Source organism: Suncus etruscus, chromosome 3 (genome assembly GCF_024139225.1).
Source record: "Suncus etruscus isolate mSunEtr1 chromosome 3, mSunEtr1.pri.cur, whole genome shotgun sequence".
Classification (NCBI taxonomy): Eukaryota; Metazoa; Chordata; class Mammalia; order Eulipotyphla; family Soricidae; genus Suncus; species Suncus etruscus.
Genome location: NC_064850.1, coordinates 105932350 through 105959406, shown reverse-complemented (window position 1 = coordinate 105959406; position 27057 = coordinate 105932350). Strand labels below are relative to the sequence as shown.

Genomic DNA, 27057 nt, shown 5'->3' with positions numbered 1-27057 from the left:
AAAAAGCACATGTTGCCATTTTTACTCAAGTGCAAATGTTTTTCTATTGTATGGGTAAGGTGCAGGATGTTATGTCTACTTGAGAATTCTAGAGAAAACTGACAATTGTATTTATGATAAGCCTTAATGCTGAAAGTTCTATATTGAAGTGCCTAGTAATTGAATAAATTAGATATAGCAATAAAACCAAGCACAGTGAATGGCAAATCAATGCTTATTTTAGTCTTTTTAAGGCTCTAGTCAAAAATTACCCTCAATTGTTCCAATTTTCAGGTTTCAGGCACATTTTGTGTCATCCTTGCACAGGGGCCATGCTAATCTTCCAATTTTAGTATATGTACTGCTGAAGCAAGCATTCAGGCACATTTTGAATTACAGCAGTGTTCTGCCTTGATTTGAGGATAGACAAAGGAATGGCTAGCTTCAACCAAAATGTTGTCTTTTTAAAAATAATTCTTATGTTCCTAGCATGGCTTCTTCCAAAATTATTAACTCATTTTTCAATTAGCAACTAACAGGAAAATGACCACAATCTCATTGTAATAATAAATTACGTTTTCTTCTCACATCCTCTTAAAGATTTAGTGGTCTGTAATCATCCCAACTAAAAAACTCAGTCAAGCCTTTAGGTTACAAAGCTTAAGAGAAGCCAACTGTTTATAGGCAACAGGCCAATTGTGGGTTGATGACTCAGGGTGAAGGCAGTTTTTCACTTCCTATGTAAAATTTTGAATCAGAAGCAATTTCTTTATTGAAATAAAACAAATTCCTTGTGATAACTAAATAGCATAGTCCCAAGCTCAATTTTCATAGTGAAATCTGTGGAAAGGCAATAAGCTATGATAAATATTTCTACTAAGATTTTAAATATATTTCTATGAATCTAAAATAGTGACAGTATGAAATCTAGCTGTCATAAGCCTGAAACCCCAAGTAATGCACCTTTCCCCAAATGACATGGAGTGATTATAGATATTGCTCACAAGAATGAGCAATAGTGGTAACTTTAAAGGAAAAAGAATAAAAGTAACTATTAGAAGCAAAACTCTCTCCCATAAATTTCTTGAATTAATGAAAATATTTCTATCCAGAATCCCTAACAAATCATTTCTACATAAATTTCTCTTATAATCCACTATTTATTCAATGTATTATTCATAGCTTTAGGAAAAATTTGCTACAAAAATGTTTCAGAAATATAGCTACAATGGAATAAGAATCTATCTACATTGGGATGGAACTCTCAACCTAATCTAATTTTATGTGGGAGAAAGAATTATTTGGTTAAAAATCAATGGTACAGAGTTATTTATATTAAATCAGCTTGATAATTCAAGAGTGAGAGAAATAAAAAACAAACTTCAGAGAGAATGAATTTGGGTGGGTGGGTGAGTATGAGGTAATCTAGTGGAAGTAGAATGTACACAGAGTAAATGTGTCACAAGTGATCATCCACTCCCACATATGGCTGAGTCCACTGGTTCATTTCCTCAGTCGTCATATGAACAGACAAATGAGTGCATGATTTCTTTCTACCTTGATAGGTGCTTTTTAGTTCCGTTGTCTGATTCCTTTTGATAGCCTTACTTCAACATTCTACAGCCAAGGTTTGTGCATGGCTTGAACCTCCTCCACTTTTTGTCTACATTCTTTCCTTTAGTGATATCATATGGCTTTAAGTCATTACATGTGATTTACATGCTGACTATCGCCAAATATTTTTTGTATCTCAGTAAATGGCAGCTCCATCATTTGATGTCATCCTTCTTTCTCTGCTTTGCTTACACACATGGCTTATATTAAACTACCTTGGCACTACCTTCAACACTATGTTTAGTATCTGACAACCTCCATGGTTACTATCTCATATTCTAAGTCATCCTATGTAATAGTCATTTAACTTACCACCTTGGTTTTGCCTTTGTTCACTGAGTTTTACTCATTTTACAACTAACAGATAGGGTATAGTAAAACATACTCTACAATTTCTACTTTACTAGAAATATCATCAATATCACACTTTTTAAAAAATGATCAAGTTTAGATTTTATGGACTAGTTATTTGTGGTCTGGTGCACATACTAGTGCCAGCTGGCAGGTATAAAATGGTTGAAAGTTATGGTTCTAGCTTATTCATAGTGAAACCCAATGGAAGATGTCTTCAGAGCCCTCAACAAAAATGTTAATCTACTATGCCTTGTAATTTGACATTCATTCTCCACCATTCCATCTGGTCAGAAGGAATTCAATAGCTCTCTTACAGACTGACAATGACAAAATGATGTTTTCTCTTAAGGAAGAAAGCCATTCTCACAACCAAAGAAAATTGAGCCTTTCTGTAAATAATATGATGAACACCTCACTTATGTATGTATCTGGGATAAATGTTTAAAGCATGGATGATATCACCCTCCTCAGAAAACTGTGTATGGAATAAGTAAAATAGTATAGTTAAATTTTGTAATAGACAAGCATTATGAATGATGATAGACATTATTTTCCTGCATATTTCATTATCCCCATCATAACACTTGTTGAAGATAAACAGTTATTAAAAATAGGTTCATGATTTATGTTTATTTGTTCTCTATGGAGTTATTTTATTATTTAGTTAGTGTTCATTGATATCTTTGCCCAACATTCTTAAAACATTGATGAGGCAAATCAGAACTTGTCCTGCCCTACAGGGGAAATCCTCGTTCAAACTTCTTTTCTGCTAAAACAGATTTATGTTCAAGAGATGTTTTTTTTTAAGGGGGGTGGACATTTTACAATAAAAATTCAGCAAATGCAAGTCTAGGTATGTTTACAGTTATGACAATCTTTATGCTGAGAAATATCAAGCAAAGAATTTAAAGTGTCTTCATGTATCTTAATTTTAGTTCTCTAAAGTCTTACCTCTTGCCTATAAAAGTCTGGATGCAAAATAAACCAAGCAAAGAATACCACCAGAAATTAGGATATCATTAGTCAGGTCCACTATATAAACTCTTATCTTAATTTCAGTGTGTGGGACTGTATTAAAACAAATTACTAACTAGTCACTAAATGACCAAAAACTAAATTCAGACCCCTGAATATCATAGGTAGAACAGTGCATGACATTGAAGCTAGCTAGAGATACCCATAAGGAGATAGCACCATTAGTCAACCAAACACAAGCAAAGATAAACAAATGGGTTCTGTACCTGAAAGAAGTGCAAAGAATGCCCAGATGCTTAAAGAAAATACTTTCCACCATTTTAAAGATAAAGGGCATATACCATAACATATAAAGTACTGATAAATCTTTACAAGATAAAAAATAATCTAAACCTATAATAAAGTGAGGAGATGAATAGAAGCTTCTTTACAGAATACATACAAAAGATCCAGATGCAACTGAAACAGTGCACTTCATCTGTTCATCAGGGAAATTAAAATTTTAAAAACGAGATTATCATTTCACATCACAGAGACTGGCACATATCAAGAAGAACAACAGCAGCAACAAAATGACTAGCATTAACATTGATTGTATGTTTGTTTGTAGGAAACATTCTCATTCACTTCTGGTGTGTATGCTAGCTAGCCCAGCCCTTCTGGAAAATAATATGGACATACTCCTCAGAAAACTGAATTGAAGTTCCACTTGACCCAGCAATTCCACTTCTTGGAATATACACCAAGGACCCAAAATCCAATGGTGAAAGACATTTATACTCCTATGTTTATTGCAGCACTATTTAAATCAAGATCTGGAAACAACCCAAGTGCACACACACAAGAATAAAACACTACAGCAATAGTGAAAAGAAGAAGTCAAAAAGGATGCAATGAGGATACACTGGAAGGAATTGTAAGATGTTATGCATGAAGTCCTAACAAAACACTTTCTGTAAGCCACAGTGCCTACAATTTTTTGACATTATTAATAAAATAATGGTGAGGGGGTGTAAACTGGGGACACGAGTAGAGGAAAAGGAACATTGGTTAAGGAACTAGTGTTGGAACATTGTATGTATGAATCCAATCATAAATAACTATGTTATTAATGATGACTAACTACAATTCATATTATTCAAATTTATATATATATAACACATATAAAATTCTATAAAGTAATCAATCAGCATCAGTCATTCCACAACCTAAGAAAATATGAACAACAAATATTTTATCAAGGTGAAGTTATTAACATTATATTTTAAAGTACTTTTTTGTTTTCTGGTTATGTCAAAATATCTTCCATGCTCATCAACAAATCTGAATACTTCCAGAAACTAAAAGTGCAAAGTGTTATTTGCTCATTATTTTCTTTCCTAGGAAATAGAAATGAAAAATCAATTGTGACAGAGGGTCAGAATTCTAGGTATGTCAAAAGTAATCATCTTCGGCGAACAAAACAAAGTAAATAAATAAAGAACACATTGTTTTTTAAATGAAAAGTTGCTGCCATCATCCTCATAGACACAGGACTTTTCTGTTCACTCATGGAAGGTTTGGATTAAAATATAAGGAGAGAAAACTGTAATATTACTCAATAAACTCATGGCTACCTTTTAAGTATGCTCAGATTGAGCTAACATAGAAAATCAGCAGTATGGAGTGCTCTGCATTTTAATTGAATTAATACAGTAAATGTGTACATGCTCCTATATTTTCAGAGTACAATGTTAATATACCACACACACTACTAAATCTCCTAAGGGAAGTTTACAGGCTTTAGGCAGGATCACAAAAAAGTTTAACAACAATCTGCGATAGATCAATTGACTGGATGAATTATGGAATTTTAGAAAACAGAAGAAAAATTAGGGAAGGGAGTGGGACTTCAGAAGGGAGAAGGACTTCAGACATTTAGAAAGAAACTGAGTTAGGGAAAAGATGAGTATGGGCAGTTGAGAGAAAGATTCAGTCTGAACCACTGTCTGTGGGAGAACAGTTGGCTAGAGGTGAAGTTCTGAAGATAAAATAGAGCAGGCTCAGGCAGCTTTTCTGTGTGCCAACTGCAAAATTTGTACTTGATAATGCAGCAGGCGAGTTAAAAAAGTATTTCAGGATGGTGGGTTGTATTACATTTATTTATTTTGGTTTTCTATGTTATTCTCTGTCAGTGGGTGTTCTAGATGAAAAGCAAGGGAGTATAGGCTCTCATGATGTCATAAACAAGGCCTTGGAATGTCAACCTTTGTCCATGCTGTTTCTCTTTCTCAGGAATCCCTTCTTGATTCAGCTAACCATTAATCACCAATAAAGACTCAACACACTTAGCAGATTTCTCTTTCTCGAGAATGTTATGCTGGATGATTCTTTGTGTTTGGTGCTCTGCACAGAACTAAAATTACTGTGCATTTCATTCCCACTTGAGTAGGTATATTCTCCAAGATGAATTTAGTAGCACAAGTAATGGAGAGGGTCACAACATTTTGGAAAAAAATCAAGTAAATCAAGTTTTACAAAGTTCAAAGTCTTTTTTTTTTCCTTTCCATTTTGGGGCCACACCTAGTGACGCTCAGGGGTTACTCCTGGCTATGAACTCAGAAATCACTTTGGCTTGGGGAACCACATGGACATTGGGGATCCAACTGCGGTCCATCCTACATTAGTGTGTGCAAGCAAAAGCCCTATCTCTTGTGCTACCGTTCAGGCCCCAAAGTTCAAGGTCTTTATTTAAGATGTATTATACAACAAACTGCTTCTTTTGTTTGCTATTTTTTCTTTATTCTGCCTCTCTTGTGTTGTAAAATGTTGCTTTTTGTTTATTTTTGGCTCACACCCAGCTGTGCTCAGGGGTTATTCCTTGCTCTATGCTCAGAAATCGCTCCAGGCAGGCTCAGGGGACCATATGCGATGCTGAGGATTGAACCTGGGTCCAGCCCCAGGCATCTATTGCTCTGGTAGCATTTCTATTCCACTCATCCCCCAATACTCTTTAAAAATACACTTTATTGCATTTAATTTCAGAGTGAGGTATTATAATATATGAAACTCTCAATTGTTCCTCTATACATTAAGTAGGCACATTTATAGCCATATTAATAGGGTCCTAGTTATTCAATGGACATTAAAATGATGCAATAATTTATTCAATGAATCAATATATTAAACCTTTAATATTGGTTAGATCATGATTTAGGAGTTAAGGATACAAAAGTAAAGCAAATAAGTATTTCTAACTTTGAAGAGTTACTATTATACTGGGAAGAAACAAAACATAGACAAAAATTAGGAGCATTGGTAATAGGAATGTTGCACTGGTGAAGTGGGGGTATGCTGTTTATGACTGAAACCCACCTACAAACATGCTTGTAATCACAGTGTAAAGTAATAAAGGAATAAGAGAGATAAAGTTGACTTAAGTGTGAAGAAAATGTCAAACATTCAAGATTCAGACAAAACTAAAAAGAAATGCAAACGTATGTACTAGTGCAATCTGAGAAAGCATATCCAATATTTCAGAAATGCAGGCTACACAGTCTGACAGGAAGTACACCTTGTATATCCATGGAACAGCAGAGAAGGAATTAAAGGTAAGAAAGAAGTGGCTGAACACCAAATATCAGGGGCTAGGTAGGCTGCTGTGCAGATCCAGAATTAATTCTCACTAAATTGGGAGTACAGCTGCTTTATTAAATACAGATGCCCACTTACATTGGAATTTCAAATAACTGAAACATTTTCTGTTTGAATATGACTCCAAAGTTATAAATCGTTCATTAGTTATCTGAAATTACAGTGAAACTGGACAGCCTTTATTTTTCATCTACTAAGTCTGGCATTTTTAGAGGAACCATTGGAGTTTTAACAAAGGGATGATATTCTCCAACTTACAACTTATTTCCAACATTGTTTGGAAGCAATCCTTCTCATAGCTTGTCTAACATTTGACTGAGAGATGGTCAAGATCAAAGGTTTATAACTTTGGAGATAGATCCCAAAAATTCAAAATGAAAGGTTAAATCAGCAGCAGGACATTCAAGACAGAATGTTAAGAACAATGCAGAGGCAAGATTAGGGAGATAATGCTTTATAGATAATACAGGAAACTATTATAGTTGAAGACATTGCCATGTAGCTAATTAAGAAAAGGTTTGTCCAATGGATTTCAAGCAAAGCAGTTTTGAATAAAAACAGATTTTGGCAATATGGGCCATTCCAGAGTGAGAGAAAGGATAAAAGAAACCAAAGAAGTACTCAGTGAGATAAGAAAATGGGAAGAGTGGGAAGACCTGAAAAAGTAGAAAATAAGTAATCATCTGCATTAAATTCTAAAAGTAAGTATGAGAGGAAGAAAGAAGGTTTCACTGAAAGCTAGCCATTTGCTTCAATGAGGTTATACAAGGTGACATTTTGGTACAGTCACTGGGGCAAAGAGTTTAGTGAGTTAAAGTCTAGCAGAGGCTAAGGTGATTTAGCAGACAGATACAGAGAGAACAGAAGAGCTAACTAAATGTTCCATTAGAAAACAGTATTTTTCATAATATAAGAGAAATAAAAGCATTATTTTCATGTTTATAAACCAAGAGCAAATAAGCCAATGAAAAACAAAGAAAATAAATGAGAAAAAAAGATGGTAGTGGTGGGGAGAAAAAGAGGAAGAGCACAAGAGAGGAGTGAAGAGTGCCTTCTATTAAGCAGGCAAGAGGAGATTAAGAGATAAAAAGAAAAGAAAATGCAATTTGCCAAGCTTTCTAGAAAGAAAAAGTCAATAGTTAAGTGCTGAGTTAAGATGGGGAGGGAGGTAAAGAGGAAGGGCAGAACTGGTAAAAGGCCTCTCAGATTGACTGTATACTCCTGAAGAGAAAGGAAGTAAAGAGATCGCCTGATTTTTACTCTGCTTCTAAAACTGCTCACCAAGAGTGATTTTTTTTTAAGATTCATCTATATCATAGTATTAGTACTTCATTTATTTTTTTGTGAAACAGCTCTAATACCCAAACCAATGTCAATGATAGTAGAATCAAGAGATCCAAAGTATAACAAGCTATACACAAAATGGACCTGTTACACTAGCAGTCTAGGGGACTAAGAGTGGAGGTATGGGATGCATGCTGAGAACAGTGGTGGAAGGAGGTCAAAACTGGTGATGGGAACATCTCTAAATCACTATCTGCTTGAAATACAACTGTGAAAGACGCATTATTCATATTGGTCTCAAAAAATCATTAAAAACAAAACAAAACAAAAAAACAGGGGCCAACGAGATAGCATGGAGGTAAGTCATTTGCCTTCCATGCAGAAGGATGGTGGTTCGAATCCCGGCATCCCATATGGTCCCCCATGCCTGCCAGGGGCAATTTCTGAGCGTAGAGTCAGGAGTAACCCCTGGGCACAGCCGGGTGTGACCCAAAAACTAGGAAAAAAAAAAAGAGAGATCACCTGAGACTGAGGATGGTAGTGAGGGTATAATTAGAGGCTTGAAAATGAGAAGATATGACAAAATAAAATGGTTCTATCAGCATACAGAAGAAATGAGGGCTGCCTAGCAGATAGTTAGTTAGCCTCTATGACAAGTAGCACAAGACTTTATTTGTGAATGCTTGACATGTTATGGGGACCTGAATTTGTGTGTGTGGGTTCTCCTATTTTTAGACCATTCCTAATATGATATATTTTCCAGGATTATCAGAAAATAGAGTCTATGAATAAAAGATGAAAGTAGACAAACATAGTAGTGAGGAGGAAAAAGAAAACACCAGATCAATTACTGAGAGCAAAGGAAGACAAACAATGAGTTCTAGAAAGTAGATGCTGGAATTCACAGAGTATCTTAAAACATATAAATTATCTGAAGAGCAGCAGGTACTTCAAGAAATTTAATAACCTGACTGGACTGGGGAGAGTGCTTACTTCTTACCCTGAATGCCTGGTATGGGCAAGGTCTAGAGTTCAATATCTGGCACTATACCCCTTCCCTTAAGTAGCAGAGTTCTGAGCACTGCTGGGAGTGGCTTTGGATACTGTGCATTATAATATTTGTTCTAATTGAAAATAAAGAGTGTGAGTCAGATACTCAGCAAGAGTAAATATTAATCTGTTTTAGAGATTTAAAAATAGATAAAAAATGAAAAAGCCAAGCCTGAGTGGTGGTGCAAGCAGTAGGGCATTTGCCTTGCATGTGCTAACCTAGGATAGACTGCAGTTCGATTTCCCAGTGTCCCATATGATTCCCCCAAGCCAGGAGCAATTTCTGAGCACATAGCTTGGAGTAACCCCTGAGTGTCACCCGGTGTGGCCCAAACACCCCCCCAAATAAAGAAAAAAAAAAAGATAAAGCTAGATATGAAGGGTTAATTTTCAATATCAAGAACCCAATCATGCTAAAATCCTTAATTAAACATGTAATTGTCTATAGAATATTCAATAATATTTCTTAATTTGGTTTGAGAAATACATACTGAAATTAAAATTCTAATTTTAATCATTTTCTCCAAGATTATATGATTAAAAGCACAAATTTTATGAGGTAGTAAGAACTTTCAAATAAACTGACAGCATCATTTCACCTCACAGTTTAAAAGATGATGTGCATCTGACAATGTGGCTATTCTTCATTCAATAAATATGATGCTATTTAAAGAAAGTGCTTTCATAAAAGTTTATTTGAAAATAATTTATTTTTGTTGGTTTATCCTAGTTACTGACATGAACATACTTTGTGGCTTCTTATGATTTTAGATAGAATGCATGGGATTAATTAGGCTCTTCTACCAGCAAACCTGTGGTTTTAAAGGTTCTGATCAACTATGACTTTAGAAAGTGCTACTGCTATTTACAATCTAGTGGTTAGTAGTGTTTGAGGTTTTAAAATAAGGAATTATAATTACTGACACTGGCTATCGTCTTTCTTTGATATTTAGAGTATAATATAATCCTGTGTTGAGGCCGGAGAGATAGCATAGAGGTAAGGCATTTGCCTCCATGGAGGATGGTGGTTTGTATCCCAGCATCCCATATGGTCCTCTGAGCCTGCCAGGAGTGATTTCTGAGCATAGAGCCAGGAATAAACCCTGAGTGTTGCCAGGTGTGACCCAAAAACAAACAAACAAACAAAAAAGAAAACAAAAAAAGATAAATTTCCCAGTGAACTTTAGAAAGACCTATCTTTATCAAGTATATAACTACAACCTAAAGGTATTTATTTCCAGCAGAATGAATAAAATTTGGTATGCAGTAAGTTTTTTCTTTAACCAAATATAGACAGCAAACAAAATCTGGTGAAACAATTAGTTGATCTGATTTTACTAACAAGTCCTAAATATGATAGGGATCCATTATTTTTCACTTGAAAAGTATGTAACCTAAATCACAAATTTATGCATATATTTTGGGAAACATGTATATAAAATTACTGAAGGGACCAGAGTAATTTTACAAAAAATTATTGATGGGCTAATGCATATAGAGCTTTGCCATGCACATGACTAAACTTGGTTCAATCTTTGATATCATATATCCTTATCTGAGCCTGCCTGAAGTGGTGAGCCTGGAGTAACCCATAAGATATAATTGGCCAGAGAGAGAAAATATAATGGAGAGAGATACAACAGCAAGAGTGGTGCTGTCTTACATGTAGATGACTTAGGTTTGATACCGGAGCACCACATATGGTCCCATCAGCTCCACCAGGAGTAATCACTATGAAAAGAGCCAAAAGTTAACCCCTGAAAATTGTCCTTCTCACTCCACTCCCCCACCATCACCATGGGGAAATCAAAGATATAAAAGCCATGAATTCACATCTTCACACTCATTTTGTGTAGGAGCCAGAAAAAATAGTGAATTAGAGAGAAGACAGGATAAAATAAAGCTTTTTATAATGTTGAAATATGTGAATTTGGATAGAGTAAAATACTTCTTCATAGTACAGTCTTTTTCTACTAAATTAAATATTAAGCTCCTTGCTTTGTCTATAGAAGTCTCTACCCAACATAATTTTCACAATAAAAAAATAATTTTAAGAAGTAAGCAGATGGACCTTTATCAATTATCGAGACTGTATAGCTCATACTTACCTATTAGCATTTTGATGTTGTGATTTGAAGGATAAAAATGTCTCCCTGAAAAATGGATGGCTCAAATAGGTAGTGATGGATATCTTTTTAAGTGCTACTCTTGGTTTAAATCTTTTATCTCATTTTACAATGCTCGCATGCAGCCGACCTCAGATCGATCTCTTGAGCAGCACCAGGTATAATTCCTCGGTGCTAAACTGGGAGCCAACCTTGTCCATTGCCAGATATGACCCAAAGATGAGAAAAAAAGAAGGAAGAAAAGAAAGGAGGAAAGAGTGGGGAAGGGAGAGAGAAAAATGAAGAAAGTTGAAGCAAGGAAGGAAGAGAGGAAGGGAGGAAAGGAGGAATGAAAGAAGGAAGGAAACAAGGAAGAGGCAGAGAGGAAAGGAGGAAGGTAAGAAGGAGGGAGGGAGGGAGGGATATCAAGGAAGGAAGGGAGAGAGGAAAGAAGAGAGGGAGGAATGAATGAAGGAAAGAAGGGAGGAAAGGAGAGAGGGAGGAAGGAAGGGGGGAAAGGAAGGAGGAAGAAGGGAGGGAAGGAAAAAGGAAGAAAGGAAGGGGGGACGAGAAATAAAATAAAAATGATGGTACAGGGGTCGAGAGATAGCATGGAGGTAAGGCATTTGCCTTTCATGCAGAAGGTCATCGGTTCAAATCCCGGTATCCCATATGGTCCCTCGTGCCTGCTAGGAGCAATTTCTGAGCATGGAACCAGGAGTAAAACCTGAGCACTGCTGGGTGTGACCCAAAAACCACACACACACACACACACACACACACACACACACACACACACACACAGAAAGATGGTACAGGCAGAGGGAAGGAGAGGGGGAAAGAGAATGGGGACATTGGTCCCCAATGATGAGAATGTTGTACTGGTGAAGGAGAATGTCTTTTTATGACTGAAACCCAACTACAATCACGTTTGTAATCAAGATGCTTGAATTAAAATACTTATTTATTTAATAAAAAAGTAAAAGAAAAGAAAGATTGATTTTCGTTCCTAAGACATCAGTTTCCATTTTGAAGGTGGCAATGAAATCTCTGGCAAATGCCTAAAGGTTTCCCAAGATTAACACTGGTATTTGGCATAAGGTTGCCACTCCTGCTTCAGGGCTTTAGGATTTCGGTTTACCAACTAGAAAACAGATCTAGTGTATGAAACAAAGCTTCAACCAAATACTACTGATGAGTACTCTCTGGCTATTATAACACCGTTGGTTGCCACCAGAGCACTCATGAAAGATGTTACTTATCATTCATCTAATAAAAATTCAGTAGAGTTTATAGTGAGTGAGGTGTTCTGCCAGATAATGAGTACAAATAAGAAACCTTACCGCTTGTGCCACAGCTCCAGCCCCTCTATTTACTTTACTTTTTACAGGTGAACTGTGTTCATTTTGCATCAACTATATCATGACACAATTATTTGGTAAGTACTAAAATACATTAGAGGGAATACTGTTAAATAGAGACAATCCTATGACAAGTCACAACAAATTAAGACCATTTCCTCATGGCCTCTGTCTTGGGGATGCAGCAAACTTGGAACACAGTGTCTCTGTGGACCCGAAAATCTAACCTGCTTTAAGTTATCAATATTTAAGTCTATTTTGAGAAGACTTTGGAGGCTTTGATAGATCTAGTGAAATCCTTCCATTTATTCCTCAGGGAGATCAAATGTGATCTATTAAAATTAGACTCAGCATGGTTAACATCTGTAAATATTTTCTCTCCATTCCAAGGGTCAGGGGGGAAAAAGACTATACCTTCTTAGTCTATGCTTAAAACTAATGTGTCAACAAACTGAAATTTTGCAACCATTTAAAATATATGACATTGGAATTGAGTGAGTGGGAAGACTATTCAATAAATATTAATATATATATTGATTTATGGTGTGCACAAAACATTAAAAAAGGCATATTTCACTAGAACCATCAACCAAACAGGTGAAGGGAAATAGAGTGGAATTATCATGATTTAATAATAATCTTAAGTGGCATTGCATTTGGATCATTTGAGCTAATTTGAAATTAAATTTAAACCTAAAAGTCACATTCCATGAAAATATGTAGCATTAGTAATTTAATGTAATGTATAACAAAATTAAATTGTTCTAAATGTCATAGTAATAACCATACACAAATGACCTGAATAGATTTTTTTAAAAGTCACCAGCCCACCCAGGTTCTATCATGATCCCTGAGCAATGCTGGGAGTAATCAGTGATCCATGAGCACAGAGCAAGAATGCCTTCAAGGTGTAGCTTCAAACCACCTATGCGCCTCATCCCAAATCCTGAGCAGATTTTTGAGAACAAAGAAAATAGGTCACAGTCAGAAAACAGAAAAGCAGGGAAACAGCACGACCTATATAACTAGACCATTGTTTCTGAAACTCTAGAAAAATGCCTCATAGTGAGTAACAAGTTAATTCCAACCAAACATATTCTCTTCAGGCAGCAATGTTTGAAGACATTAATATACAGAGTAAATACCATTAATGGTCCTGCTTCACATGGTGTATGTGCAGTTCAGAAAGACTAGAGCCCTGTTGAAGCAATGAAAAATATTGGCTTTTCAAAACCTTTCATCTGTGTTTCCAATTATATCATAGAAAAGAAAGAGGAAAAAAAATTCACACTCCTGCATTTTATGAGCATTATAGCAGATAGCTCTTCCTAGGCTGCCACTGGGCCTCCAAAGTGGTTTCAGGGGGAAAAAAAAGTCTAATTAGCGAGTACACAGGCAGCAAACTTCTATACTTGTTCTTAGGGCACTTGACATTATGGGGACAGGTGAACTCTGGAACCCTGGGGGTCCTGCAGGAGACAGTTATTCAAGATGTACAGAACTCCCCTAGGGTGTGTGAATTACTTGAGCTGCAGACTTAAGAAATTTTTTTTACCATTTCCTTACTGCCTAACAATTAGGGAGGTGACACAGATAGAAATTCTGACCAAGTAACATACTCTTATATCAGAGAAATCTCTTTATGGCAGGCAGCTAACTTCTAAGCTTCTGTTTTTCATCACCTCTCACTCTCTCCTTTTCCTGTGAGTTCCTGTCAGAAGCCTCAGGCTCTGATTCCATTTTGTAGTTCAGAGAAATATGTCCTCATCTGGCTCACTGAGTTTAGAATCTATACCCATTAGATTTCCATATGTATTTGATTACATTTATTTAATCCCTCCATTAATCTGCCTGACATTAATTTGATTATTTTACCAACCCAAGATCACAGGTGTAGGGGGATATTTCCTTTCCATCCCAATAATTCAAAACCACTAATCAAACCCTAAGTTCTTGTAGTGAAAAACTGAAAAAAGGGCTAACCTTTGCAAAAGCTGGCTCCCTGTGTGTGACACCAGGCGGGGAAAATCCGCGAAAGTACACCGGCCCAGTGGGGCTCAGCTGTGAAAGACTGTGAGTGTGACCTGTCTATGTCTGTCTACTGTCCTCTTGCGTGAAACTCTTGCGAGTGGGGCAAAAAGAGGCTCAGAGGAGCACGGCCGCTCCGCTTCGCTACGCGGCCGTGCACTCTTTCTAAGGAAAGAACTCCATTGCAACAAGAAGGAAAAATCACACTAAGAACGGCGCTATATCACAGAAGCAAACATTTCTCTCTGGACTGTCTTCTCTGTTACATGCTCGGGCCTAAGATTTGACCCAGTGTGAGGCTTCATCCACGGAGGACTCCCCTCCCTTAGAGGCAAGTCAGCCCATCCAGAAAGGGAGGAGCCAGAGGAGTGTGCTGCCTACATCATATAGACAATGAATACCACTACAACACGTAGAAAAACCCACAATACAAATGTGACAATGGGGAAACAGCGCAGGCCAGCATCAGACATAGAGAATGAAGATGACAATTCTGAGGACCAGATAATGACTGAACAACTAATCAACCTCTCAGATAAGGACTTTAGACTAGCAATATGGAAGGTGCTCAACAGACTCCAAGAAACCATGGATCGAGTTGAACAGAACACTAATAAGAACCAAGAAAATATGAAGGCAGAAATGACAAAACTCCAAACTGAAATAACATGTCAACTAACAGGACTGAAAAACTCAGTAAACGAAGTGAATGACAAAATGGATAAGCTCTGGGACAGGGTATCAGAAGCTGAGAATAGACTTGGTGCTGTGGAAGATGAGATACATAACAATTCCATACAGCAGGAGAGATTGGACAAAAAACTTAAAGCAAATGAGCAGACAATGGAAAAATTAGTCAAAGAATGGGAACAGACGAAAATAGAAGTCTATGATAAGATCAACAGAAACAACTTAAGAATCATTGGAGTCCCAGAGACCCAGGAAGAAAATTTCCAGGAAGAATCAATGGTCAAGAACATCATTAAAGAGAAACTTCCAGAGCTAAAGAATATATGTGATCAAATCCTGCATGCCCGAAGAGTACCAACCAAAAGAGACCCCAGAAAAACCACCCCAAGACACATCCTAGTCACAATGACAAATCCCACAGATAGAGACAGAATTCTGAAAACAGCAAGATCAAAAGGGGAAATCATGTTCAAGCAAGCTTCCCTGAGATTTACAGCAGACCTGTCACCAGAAACGCTCAATGCCAGAAAGCAGTGGTGGGATATTGTGACAAGACTGAATGAAATGAATGCTTCACCCAGAATACTATACCCAGCAAAACTCACTTTCCGGTTTGATGGAAGAATACATGGTTTCACAGACAAAAAACAGCTCAGAAACTTCACAGACACAAAACCAGTCTTAAGAGAAAAACTGAAAGACCTAATCTAAGACAAGACTACCCAAAAGGCACACCAAATTTTGAAATAAAGATGGCGTTAAATCCCAGGACAATTCGTTCTCTCAACGTCAATGGACTAAATGCACCAGTTAAGAGACACAGAGTGGCTAAATGGATCAAAAAACTCAATCCAACCTTCTGCTGCCTACAAGAAACGCACCTGAATAGTCAGAACAAACATAGACTCAAAATAAAAGGCTGGAGAAAAGTTATCCAAGCAAACAACACCCATAAAAAAGCTGGAGTGGCCATACTAATATCAGATAATGCAAACTTTATACTCAGGAAGGTTGTAAGGGACAAAGACGGACATTTTATATTAATCAAGGGGTACGTAGAGCAGGAAGAATTCACTCTCCTAAACATATATGCACCGAATGAGGGGCCAGCAAAATATTTAATACAACTGTTGACAAATCTGAAAAATAATATCAACAACAACACAATAATTGTGGGGGACCTTAACACGGCTTTGTCAACACTGGACAGGTCAACCAGACTGAAACCCAACAAGAATATACTAGACCTGAGGAGAGAAATGGAAGAAAGAGGCCTAGTGGATATATATAGGACACTCCATCCCCAGAAACCTGGATACACATTCTTCTCCAATGTACATGGGACATTCTCCAGGATAGACTACATGCTGGCACATAAAACATACCTCCATAAGATCAAGAGGATAGAAATTTTGCAGACTACCTTCGCTGACCACAAGGCTCTGAAATTATTTGTGAACTCCAAAGGGACTCAGAAGAAACACTTTAACACCTGGAAGTTAAACAGCCTCATGCTCAATAACCAGTGGGTCCGAGATGAAATCAAGGAGGAAATAAAAAGGTTCCTGGAAACAAATGACAATAAAGACACAAACTCTCAGAACTTATGGGACACAGCAAAAGCAGTACTGAGAGGAAAATTTATAGCTTTGCAAGCACACATCAGGAAGGAAGAAGGAGCTTACCTGAGTAGCTTAATGACACAGCTAATAGAACTAGAAAATGCTCAACAAAAGGACCCAAGAATAGGAAGACAGAAGGAAATAACAAAGCTGAGAGCAGAAATCAACGAAGTGGAAACTCAAAAAACAATCCGAAAGATCAACGAAAGCAGAAGTTGGTTCTTTGAAAAAATAAACAAGATTGATAGACCACTGGCAAACCTAACAAAGAAAGAGAGAGAGAGAAACTTGATAACTCGTATTAGGAATGAAAAAGGAGAGATCACTACTGATATGACAGAGATTCAAAGGGTAATCAGAAACTACTTTGAAAAACTCTACGCCACTAAAAATGAGAACCTGGAAGAAATGGATAAATTCTTGGACTCTTATAATCTTCCACGGTTGAAGGAAGAGGATGTAGCATATCTAAACACCCCCATCACCATTGATGAAATTAAAACAGTAATCAAATGTCTGCCGAAAAACAAAAGCCCAGGTCCAGATGGATTCACTAATGAATTCTATCAAACTTTCCAAGAGGAACTACTGCCAATCTTGGCAAGACTCATGAAATTGAACAAACAGAAACACTTCCAAATAGCTTTTATGAAGCCAACATCACCTTGATACCTAAACCAGACAGAGACGCTACCAAAAAAGAAAATTACAGACCAATATCACTGATGAATGCAGATGCAAAGATCCTCAACAAAATCCTGGCAAATAGGATTCAATGCCTCGTTAAGAAGATCATCCACTACGATCAAGTAGGTTTCATCCCAGGAATGCAAGGCTGGTTTAACATCCGTAAATCTATCAACATAATACACAACATCAATAACAAGAAAAATAAAAACCACATGATCATATCAATAGATGCAGAGAAAGCATTTGATAAGGTCCAACACCCATTCTTGATCAAAACTCTCAGCAAGATGGGAATGGAGGGAACCTTTCTCAATATAGTGAAGGCCATCTACCACAAGCCAGTGGCAAATATTATCCTCAATGGAGAAAAACTGAAAGCCTTCCCTCTAAATTCTGGCACAAGACAAGGCTGTCCTCTCTCACCACTCCTATTCACCATAGCACTGGAAGTACTTGCTATAGCGATTAGGCAAGAAAAGGATATCAAGGGAATCCAGATAGGAAAGGAAGAAGTCAAGCTCTCACTGTTTGCAGATGACATGATACTCTACTTAGAAAACCCTAAAGACTCTATCAAAAAGCTTCTAGAAACAATAGACTCATATAGCAAGGTGGCAGGCTACAAAAGTAACACACAAAAATCAATGGCCTTTCTATATACCAATAGTAATAAGGATGAAATGGACATTAAGAAAACAACCCCATTCACAATAGTACCACACAAACTCAAATATCTTGGAATCAACTTGACTAAATATGTGAAGGACCTATACAAAGAAAACTATAAAACTCTGCTCCAAGAAATAAGAGAGGACACACGGAAATGGAAACACATACCCTGCTCATGGATTGGCAGGATTAACATCATCAAAATGTCAATACTCCCCAAGGCATTATACAGATTTAATGCCATCCCTCTAAAGATACCCATGACATTCTTCAAAGAAGTGGATCAGACACTTTTGAAATTCATTTGGAACAATAAACACCCTCGAATAGCTAAAGCAATCATTGGGAAAAAGAATATGGGAGGAATTACTTTTCCCAACTTTAAACTGTACTACAAAGCAACAGTTATCAAAACAGCATGGTATTGGAATAAGGATAGGTCCTCAGATCAGTGGAATAGGCTTGAATACTCAGAAAATGTTCCCCAGAGATACAACCATCTAATTTTTGATAAAGGAGCAGGAAATCCTAAATGGAGCAGGGAAAGCCTCTTCAACAAGTGGTGTTGGCACAATTGGATAGCCACTTGCAAAAAATTAAACTTAGACCCCCAGCTAACATCATGTACAAAGGTAAAATCCAAATGGATTAAAGACCTCGATATCAGCCCCCAAACCATAAGATATATAGAACAGCACATAGGCAAAACACTACAGGACATTACAGGCATCTTCAAGGAGGAAACTGCACTCTCCAAGCAAGTGAAAGCAGAGATTAACAGATTGGAATATATTAAGCTGAGAAGCTTCTGCACCTCAAAGGAAATAGTGCCCAGGATACAAGAGCCACCCACTGAGTGGGAGAAACTATTCACCCAATACCCATCAGATAAGGGGCTAATCTCCAAAATATACAAGGCACTGACAGAACTTTACAAGAAAAAAACATCTAACCCCATCAAAAAATGGGGAGAAGAAATGGACAGACACTTTGACAAAGAAGAAATACGCATGGCCAAAAGACACATGAAAAAATGTTCCACATCACTAATCATCAGGGAGATGCAAATCAAAACAACGATGAGATACCACCTCACACCCCAGAGAATGGCACACATCACAAAGAATGAGAATAAACAGTGTTGGCGGGGATGTGGGGAGAAAGGAACTCTTATCCACTGCTGGTGGGAATGCTGTCTAGTTCAACCTTTATGGAAAGCGATATGGAGATTCCTCCAAAAACTGGAAATCGAGCTCCCATACGATCCAGCTATACCACTCCTAGGAATATACCCTAGGAACACAAAAATACAATACAAAAACCCCTTCCTTACACCTATATTCATTGCAGCTCTATTTACCATAGCAAGACTCTGGAAACAACCAAGATGCCCTTCAACAGACGAATGGCTAAAGAAACTGTGGTACATATACACAATGGAATATTATGCAGCTGTCAGGAGAGATGAAGTCATGAAATTTTCCTATACATGGATGTACATGGAATCTATTATGCTGAGTGAAATAAGTCAGAGAGAGAGAGAAAAACGCAGAATGGTCTCACTCATCTATGGGTTTTAAGAAAAATGAAAGACACCCTTGTAATAATAATTTTCAGACACAAAAGAGAAAAGAGCTGGAAGTTCCAGCTCACCTCAGGAAGCTCACCACAAAGAGTGATGAGTTTAGTTAGAGAAATAACTACATTTTGAACTGTCCTAATATTGAGAATGTATGAGGGAAATGTAGAGCCTGTTTAGGGTACAGGCGGGGGTTGGGTGGGGAGGAGGGAGATTTGGTACTTGGGTGATGGGAATGTTGCACTGGTGATGGGTGGTGTTCCTTTTATGACTGAAACCCAAACACAATCATGTATGTAATCAAGGTGTTTAAATAAAAAAAAAATTAAAAAAAAAAAAAAAGAAAAACTGAAAAAAAAAGATGCTTTAAAAGGGAAGTGAATAAAATAACATAAATCAATGTGTTTCAGTGTTAACAAGTTGCCTATTTTCATATCAGAGAATATAAGGAAGAGCACCTTAGACATTCCCTCCAGTTACTGGTGCCTGTACAGTTCAGAAAAGTTGTCCTCAAGGACAAAAGTCTCAAGGAATGTCTTAAATAGATCAACAATGATGAAAGACCCTATTTTTTAACGTTTCTTATATTTTGCATGTTATAATAAAAAAACATGTTAAGCATCAAGTTTAAAAACTGTAAGAGTTATTAGATAGTTAATATTGCACATTTTTTCAAAAGTCTAGTGAAAGTGATTGTAGACATACACTTAATTTACAAATAATATATCTTTTATAATCAAGATCAGATTTTTCCACCTGGAATTGAAACATATTTAGTGAGTGTGGAATCATCTCAGCAGGTCATGGCTAGATTTTGCTACAAAAAAAATAAAGTTGATTTAAACGAAAAATAAAATATCAGTGATGTTATTTATTAGGCTACACATTGTTATATAACCTATCAGTGCATATAAATCCCATTTTAAAATGCAATCTCATGTCTATGTGTTTGTTTGCATGAGTGCAAATCTGTTCATGCATACCCGATAACAAATGGGTTGGTTGGGAATTGGCCAGGCTCTTAAGTGTTCAGGGGTTATTCTTGGCCATAAGCTCAGGAGTGACCCCTCATGGTGCTACATTGAACTATAAGTTGTGCAAGTGACTGAACCGGGGTCTACTGCATTCAATATTTTACCTCCTATATTCTCTTTCATATTAATAGGTTTTCTATGATAAAATCTTGGTCAAATGTTTAAAAGATCTGAGGATAATTAATAATTTTGCATGATATATATTGGAAGTTATTCTGTAACAAATAAAATGAAGTGCAAAACCCCCAGATTTTATATCTATAGAGAGAGGGGGGGAGGAGAGAGAGTAATCTGAATTCACATGTCAGTAAATCTGACCTTAAATAAAGGTAACACATATTTTAGCACTACTGCATGCCAAACACAAAACTAAGCTTTTGATATTTAATCCTCACAACAATGCTATAAAGCAGGAGCTTTTGTTATTTGCATTTTATGGGTGGAAATACTTGCCTGAGGTAATACAGATAGAATTGTGTAAGGCATGAATGAAAGCAAGACCTGTAGCACTCAAGGCCACAAAAATGCAACACCATTGCATCTAGACTTCAAAAAGAATCCTGAAGGTCAGCAATAAATTAGCAAAGAACATTTGAGTAACACTTCAAAACTCAAAGGATTAAATACTACCACACTGGGGTTGACATGGTGTGCACCAGTTAACATTAAATCCAAGCATGGCTGTGTTTAGTGTGGATTATGATAACCAGTAAAGAACTTAAGTCAGTTTAGTTTTAAACATTTTCTTTGTTTTATTTGCTCCTAGTCCTGGGGAAATTGAAAGGCAGCTACAGATAAAGCAACTTAGTGGAGTTATAGCTAACAGATGTGGTCATACAGTGATCCTTCATTATTTTTATGTATAGTGAATAATTGTACTGATTCAAAAAGAAATTGTTCATGCAGATAATACTGGTATTCTACTCTAGTTCTCTATAAAGGAGCTTACTAGAAGAACATTGACTCCTTCAAACTGAAAGTGATTCAGGTAGTAATGTCATTTAATGCAACTTGATAAGTAATAATGAAGCTGAACTATATAAAAAGTTGTGGTACTGAATAAAAAATGTAGTAAATGCCCACATGGTGCCAGGCTGTGTTAGCTACTTTGATATATAGTGCATGGTTTTGTTAGAGTTTGTTACTTTACCATTTAAAACACACACAATCAACTTGGAATTTTCTAGTGGCACAGTACCAGATAATATCAATACTAGACTTGAATGAAATTATCTTTGCCTTCAGTGAAAGGACCTTCTAGGTTAGCTCCCTTTCACACCAAAATAAAGGAGACTGATGAATGATATACATAAATATCTGAACTCCATTGGAGTCCTTTGTGCTTAGCTTAAAGGTACAGTTTTCAAGAGATATCTTTTGTTTCAAAATAATGTCATCAGTACTTGCTATTTCTACCTGTTTAACTTTATCAAGAATCACTATGTGTTCCCAAAACTATATCAATATTTTATGTTACTGAAATTTTCTTTCTTTTTTCTTGGTTTATTTTGGGGCAACCTCTCTTTGTGCTCAGGCATCACTCCTAAAAGTTGTGAGGGATCAAATATGGAGTGCCAGAATTGTAAACTATGCTGGAGCATGCAAAGGCAAGCACACTACTACTGTGCTATCACTCCAGCCCCTACTGCAATGTTCTTAAATTTTATATAACCAAATCAAAAATATTTGGTTGCTTTTTTGAAAACTAACAAATCTTTGAAGGATTCCAAACAAAGTCAATTATAGCAAAAATGCTGAAACTCAACTAGATTTGACTTTAAAACTTAACTCAATGAGAGAGGCAAAGTTAATATTTAGGAAATAAAATTTCATAAAATTCTGTGTTATTTTTACATAAAAATTACATAAAAGATAGGCATGAGTTCTAATTTTTATATAAAGAAATGCAACTGAAAATCATTTTCAAGGCATTGTGCTTATAAATTCGGAAGAAACACAACAGGATCCAAGGAACAAATTCCTGTTTAAAGAAAAGTTTATGGATCTAAATAAAAAATAGCAATATTAAAATTAAAATTAAGAATTTACAGAATATGTTTTTACTATTTTTATGATTCTTCACACAAACTTCTCTGTTCAAACAATGAACCACAGATTAGCATATGATGTCTGCAAGAGTTAGCTGCTACTGAATTCTTAAATCAAAAGCAAGATTGGAAATATAAAAATGACTGTATTTTGCTTTTGAAAACCATATAATAGTTAAATTACATATTGACAGTCACCTGTCACATACCATACCTGTTGGAACCAAATTATATACATTTTGCATGAGAAGAGATTTAGTAGCACTAAAGTCATCAATCTACTCTGAAGAAATTGAAGGGCTTTTTAAGCAATCATTTCTTAGGTCTGACATCAGTTTAAAGCTATAGATTATATCTTGAGCACTTAGTATCGAAAACTTCATTAATCTCTGTCTCAGAGGCAGCAAAGTCTTATTCGTGGATTTATTTATAGTGACTATTTATGTTTCACACATTCACTTTGAATCCCACATCAAGAGAATGATTTGTGGTACTATTATAAATTTTTAATCTTTAATCTATGATGAACTTAATTTTCTAAACTATGAGAATGATTCGATAGAACATTACCAATTTCTAGGTTAAGACTGAAAAATCGCAAAATTCAGAACAGAAGTTTCAGACATAAAGTGATATTCAGAAACTATTGTGATCATCAAAATATATGATTTTAAATTTTGATGAAGTCATTTCCTAAACTATTTACTTATCAAATGTCCTTTCAGTTTTTACTTATGAAGTTCTTCATTATTGCTTGTTGTGCTTATATATTTATTTATTCAAAAGCATTTTGAATTGAGGTAGATTTTAGCAATAACACTTTATAAGGTGTGATTATAGAACCTATAGTAATCCATGGTAGGTAAAGTGTGAAGGATACATACGATTTCTTCAAGTGAATATCAATTTGTAATCATTTCAAACAAAATGCCAAGAGTTTTAATTGAGTAACATACATCTACACAAGTATTATGGTTGAATTTTATACTTCAGTACAGATTTTTCCCTGTGAACTTGCTCTGAACCTTAGTCAAATAAGTATACTTTATCTGAAGCTACTCTCTATTAAGCCAAATGGTTATAATTCAACTATTAGTATAGAGACTAATTGAGATATATATATCAAATGCATAATAGTATGTACTCAAGAAAATGCATACAATAGTATCACGAATGGTAATAGACAGTTTTTTGGTTAATTTAATAACAATTTATAGTTAAACAACAAAATTACATATATCTATAAATTAAAGAACTGGATGCTCACATAAATATACCTGTACTTTGCCATTGTCTTAGGAAAAAATAAAGCCAGGCACAAAAACACCATAATGAAAGGTTCAAGATCTGCTGAAAAGACAACCTGTATTTTTAGAGAGAAAAAAACCCTAAACCCTCTAGAGATATACAGTACAGTGAATAAGATGTTTCCTTTGCATTCCATTGAACAAGTTCTGTCCCTAGCATCCTATGTGGTCTCCAAAGCAATGCCAGGAGAGATTCCTGAGTGCAGAGCCAAACTACTAACTGTAGTTAAATGTATCTCTCTTGACACTGAGTCACTAATCATTGAACCTTTGAATTCCAAAATGTGACAAAGCAGCATGTAAACATTCAAATTTGAGGCAAGTTGGTAGCCCGTCTCTGGAAGACCAAGTCTCAGGGACTGCCCAGACTTTAGTACAAACCCCAAGGATGCCTCAGTAGTTTGAGAAGTTCTTTTTATTACTTTCATCATTAATAGGATTAGAATAGCACAAAGCGTCACTCACCATAGTCCAAAAGAAAAGAAAACTATTTGTGTCAGAATGTTTGAGATAATGTCTTGAGAGTCTTGTCCAAAGGCTATGTCATATATTTTAATATGGCCTCACTCAGGGACTGAGAGTCAAGTTTTGGCATGCTGCGTTTCTGTGTCTCTCTAACAATTCAGTGTCTTTCACATGTCTTTTCCTAAAACAACTAATTATACTTAATGCTATTTCATTAACTTATGCCTGGCAGGAAAGTGCTCCCCACCTCCACTCAATCATAACGTTATTTCTCTAGAAAAGGCATTTCCTTTTGAGCAACACTATAAAAATTTTAAAGCACCATTGCAGAGGTAGTATTAGACATTGCATCGCTCTCTTGAAGCCATCCACACTTCTTACCCATATTAGTTTTTATTTTAGTTTAGAAGAATTACCACATCACGTCTCCTACAATTTTTTTACAGGCAAAAAACAAATGTGTTGGCTTCCTTAAACTTGCATTGGAAGTACTTAAAATAATTCATATAGTCTTTTAAGGCAACAACTGCCAGTCTTAATCCTTTTTCTGAAAAAAACTATTTGCAGAGAAGAAAACAGGAGGAAAGGTATTAGCCAGGTATTTCCATAATGGATTTTATTCACACTTAAACAAAGCGGGCTTCACTTTACTAGAAGAAAACACCTAGGATGAGACAGGACCTTTGCCCTGGGCCATGACCAAAATAAAAAGTAGAAGAAAGAAAAAGAAAAAGATCCTCTGACCCCCTGACTAAGTTTTTTTCCCCTACCTGAGAGGCTCTTGGAAGTCTCATGGCAGTCACCCTAGAAACAGATGCCTGAGAAATCTTGTATTTGATCTCTGAGTTGTACCTTATCTTCCCTCCATTCTAATTATTGACTGGTTATTACATTTCAGACACTGTTCACAAATGGCATCATTTCATACCCCATATGCTATGCGTTAATTTTCTCATAGAATTACATTTAAAAACACTATTTTTTTTCTAGGTAAAAAAATTTTGTCTCTAGTAACATACTTGATTGTATTCGTTTCAACATGGATTTGATTCCCTGCACTGCATAGGGACCCTGAACCCCTCTAAGAGTGATCCCTAAACACAGAGCATGGACTTAGCCCAGAGCTCCACTTTGTTTTGGGTGTGCCTTAAAACAAACGAAAAGGGAGGTGCTTGACCTCCAATTAAGTTTCCCTTGGTATGTTTCTTTCCAATTTTTTTTTTTTTTGCTTCTTTGAATAAAATTTTAGCATTGAAAATTTCCCTAAAGACAATTCTGAAACAAAAAAGGAACTGCAAAAATTTGCTAGAATATTTACATCAAGAAAGTGACAGAAATAGCTCCTTGCAGGCTTTGAGGACTGTATTGGATGCCGGAGATTGAACCCAGGTCAGTGGCATGTAAGGCAAATGCCCTCCCTCCCTGCTATGCTATAGCTCCAGGTCCAATAGCTGGGTAATTTTTTTAATAGTAATAGAATTGACTTGAAAGTAAAAAAATATAGAAATATATATATATATATAATAATATATATAATATATATAATAAAATAAATATAGAAAGAAATATAGATTACATGACTGTAAACTGATTTCTAGCTTAAAATTTACTATCTAGTTTTTAAATTACTTCGGAAGGAAATCTATCTTACTTTTTATTTATTTGAGGGGCGGCACTCTCTGTGTTGATCAGGGATTATTTCTGGCTCAGAGGTAACTCCTCGTAGTGTTCACAGGTCCATATGCTTTGCCAGGGATAGACCCAAACTTGGTCATATGCAAGCAAACACAATAACCCTTGACTATCTCTCTTGTTCTGCTTTGTTCTTTAAAGGTGTTGACTGCCACCATCACTAATGTCAAAAAGAGGACAGTAAATTTTTATTTACTTCACCAACTTCTCAAAGTCTGTTATGTACTCATGAATCCTCACCGACAAAATTAAAAAAACTGGGATATTTCAACCAAAAAATAAAGATGCCAAGAGAAAGTATTAATCTTGCTTTTTGTGAAAAAGGAAAAAAGCAAAAGGTGAGGGAAAAGAGAAAAACATCAGGGAAGTCAGTAGAGGATAATATTGGAGATTGGAGACATTGGTGACACTGATGAGGGATGGGTGTTAGAATATTGTATGACTGAAACTCAATTATGAACAAATTTATAACTGTGTATCTTATGATGACACTATTAAAATGATGAAACTTTTTAAAAATGCCTTTTTTCTATATATATATTTTTAAATAGCCTGATCTTCCTACTATAGCTTACAAACCTGTATGAGAACAGGATGACTTTAAATAAAATTAGGAAAACATTAATTAATATCTTCACTTCTAAGTAAGTCTGTCATCATCTTCTCTGACTTTTCATTTGTAAAATGGTGACATTATTGTAGTATGGGGACTCAATAATATAAAAACCCCTATTACAAAGTCTAGCACTTATTTCAATACCTTCACTTTCTTTTTCCTGTTAACTGCAAGTTGATGTCATGAAACACTTTGTTTCCAAAATAGGCTAAGAATACACTTTCAAAAATTATCCTCATCAGATACTCTTGTCACTTGCCTT

General features: G+C 36.0%; 1 protein-coding gene and 1 pseudogene across 1 annotated transcript in view; both read right to left on the bottom strand.

The window, feature by feature from the left end:
- The window catches only part of PDGFC (platelet derived growth factor C), a 218649-nt gene that overhangs the window by 19554 nt on the left and 172038 nt on the right, over positions 1–27057 (bottom strand). The window lies entirely within an intron of this gene.
- Positions 261–352, bottom strand: LOC126004912 (uncharacterized; annotated as a pseudogene).